The 3,058-nt window shown below is 27.3% G+C and overlaps 1 long non-coding RNA gene across 1 annotated transcript; it reads left to right on the top strand.

Annotated features, from left to right (window-relative positions):
- Positions 1-366: 366 nt before the first annotated feature.
- On the top strand, positions 367-2,021 carry LOC132927247 (uncharacterized). The gene is made up of 3 exons (XR_009661674.1): positions 367-523; positions 781-877; positions 1,629-2,021. It is a non-coding gene; the product is annotated as an uncharacterized LOC132927247 (long non-coding RNA).
- The last annotated feature ends 1,037 nt before the right edge of the window (positions 2,022-3,058 follow it).

Here is a 3,058-nt window from a genome sequence, read left to right on the forward strand (position 1 = left end):
AAATAATTTATTTATACGTATGTACCTATATAAACCGAATTATGTGGAATAATAGGTATACAATGATATTATTTATTTATAAATAAGTTTAACGTGTTATTTGTATATGTTATTCTTTAGACACATATCATTTTAAGCAAATGCTGACATTACAATTGGCAAATTTCGATGTATATATTTATGTATTAAATAAAATATATATATCTAGTAGGTACTTACATGTATTAAAATGTGTAAAACATACATTAGCCTACCTACCAACCAACCTAACTTATCTCTATATATATATTTATATTTTATATGCGTGTGTGTGTGTGTGTGTTATTGCTTGCCTATATATAATATAATATTATGTACCGCGCGAATACTGTTAAACGTGCACCACGCCATCACGCAGTGCGCGTGCATGTGAGCAGTGTTAATAAATCGATTTAGCCTTCGTCCAGTTCTTTTCCTGGTGAAAAAAATCGTTTTGCAGTAATCACGAGAACGAGACGACGGGACGATGTAAATACCAACTCAAGTATATATAATACATATTATTATTTATACATAATATTTAATAATAGGTACCTACTACATTATATAATTATGTCGTATGAGTACAATATATTATTTATAATATAGGTACACACTTTAATAACATTATCCTAGACAAACGACTTTCTGGAAGTCACTTCGCCATGGGCCGAAAATTAGGCACTATACTATATTATAATATATGTATAATATAACAATATTATCATTATTCATTATTATTATTATATATTAATATTACAGTGCACAATTTCACTTGCGACAACCACGCAACGGTATACCACGACTAAAGTATATTGTATTTATATATGTATACAGTATAGGTACACGCATATTTTATGTAAGTATGTATACATTATAGCTGAGTACAATGTAATATATAAATATCTACTTTACTTGGAGTGTACAAGTATATATGACAATATAAAAAAAAAAAAAAATAATATAATAATATATTATATGTTGCTATTATACCTATATTCGTGCATATCTCTGAAGTTTTCTCGAATTGTTGCCTATAGGAAAACCTAGGACAGTATAAATGACATTATTGAACACAGGGCTTGAATTTGAATTCAATTTTCACGATTGAATACGCACTCCGAGTAATGTAGTTTGTAACTCAAAATGTATAAGAATAAGCACAAAATACGTTTTATAAAAAAAAAGACTCACGTATTTTTATGAAATAATTTGACAATTTTTATAAAATAACATATAATTTAAGAAATATTGACATATTTAACAATTCGAGATAAAGAGAAAACCAAATAAATAAAACAATAAGAAATTCTTAAAAAACACATCTGTGCGTTTAATATATTTATATATTTTTCACAATTATTATATTGATTTGTTCAATATTTATATAAATAAAAAATAATTAAACATGATACCAATCTTTCTTTTTTTTATATAAATTAAACAAAATATAATACTATATTCATTTTTTTTAAACATTTTTGGGGTTTTTCTTACTAACATAATATTTGGAGCATACAGATATATTTTTAGAGTAATTTTATTGTTTTTTTTTTATATAAACTAACCCTTGGTATATAATACTATACGTTTTATACCTTGTTACTCAGGACTCTGACCTCCCGAGAAGGGGTTGGGCAGCACTAAATTGACTTCGAACGGGTCACGGAAGAACAAGACACATGCTCCACAAATGGGGACTGCAGAGACTCTCGCCAGGATGTGATTGCGAACACGAAAAGCAAACTGCTACACACATCACTGATGAATGCACTATCTAACGATACCAAGGAGGAATGAAAGAACTACACAAAGCCAAAACAGACGTAGTGCAATGGCTGAATTCCTTGGACATAAACATTTAATTGAAGATATATGCAACACTCATTCTAGTCACCTCATTACCTATATAATCTGTTATCACTTAGTTATATTTTATCTATTAATATATTTTACTACTTGTACCTATTTTATACTGTATTACTTATGTTAAACCGTGAATGTTATATCTAGGCCATACGAAATAATAATAATAATACTTATAATCCGTATCAGTTATACTATATTCCCAAATAACTACTAAATATATAGTAGGTGTATTTTATTCAAACTTAATATATTTGAATATTTGATACAATCATTATTCCTACTTAGTTTAACTATAAACAAAATATTATAATATCAATATGTAGTTGCACACAAAATAATTGAACACGAGATATAAAATACAATTTAAATATTTAGTTATTTATTTAGAGTTTAAATTCACGGTAAAACCTATTAATATTTATATAAAGTATATAAATACATAATTTATGTCCTAACGTATATCCTTTACTTAACCGTGAACCAAATATGTTTGCAGGATCATTATTCATTACTGATCGTATTTTTCTGACGATCGGAATACAATAATATAATACTAATGTTATACTCTTATACTTGTTGAGGCATCACCATAAACGGTTTCATATAGAAAATCACGATATCCCATTAAAGGAAGAACTGAGGAAAGTACAAACAGTTGTAAGGGGGAGCACGCGTCTTGTCGAATTATAATGTAATATTATTATTATTTAAAAGTTATAAAAAGGGGAAAAGTAAGTAACGGCTCATCTGCTGTATAGTAGGTATATATGTCAAGGTATACATTGTCATAAAGTAAAGCACTGTAATGAATAATATGTTAAATTTGAATTCTATGAATAATGATAAATCATTACATACAGTAGCGTATCCAGGATTTATTTTACGAGGGTGTTTTAAAATTTAATAGACTTATGGTAGGCGGGGGGCTCCGCCCCTACACCACCCGTATTACATTAACAAATACCATGTATTGATATAAATTATCATATTAATGAAAATGATTATATTAAGACAGTATATGTAAGATCTATAAATTGTATAAAACTTTTATACTACAAATAACTAAAATAATAACTTTTATAGCAAGTACTGAGATATTTACTTATTTATTTTTACTTTTAATCCAACTTGCTACCAACTTGCAACCTTCAAAGTTGAAATCTATGCATTT

This window comes from Rhopalosiphum padi, chromosome 3 (genome assembly GCF_020882245.1).
Source record: "Rhopalosiphum padi isolate XX-2018 chromosome 3, ASM2088224v1, whole genome shotgun sequence".
NCBI classification, from domain to species: domain Eukaryota; kingdom Metazoa; phylum Arthropoda; class Insecta; order Hemiptera; family Aphididae; genus Rhopalosiphum; species Rhopalosiphum padi.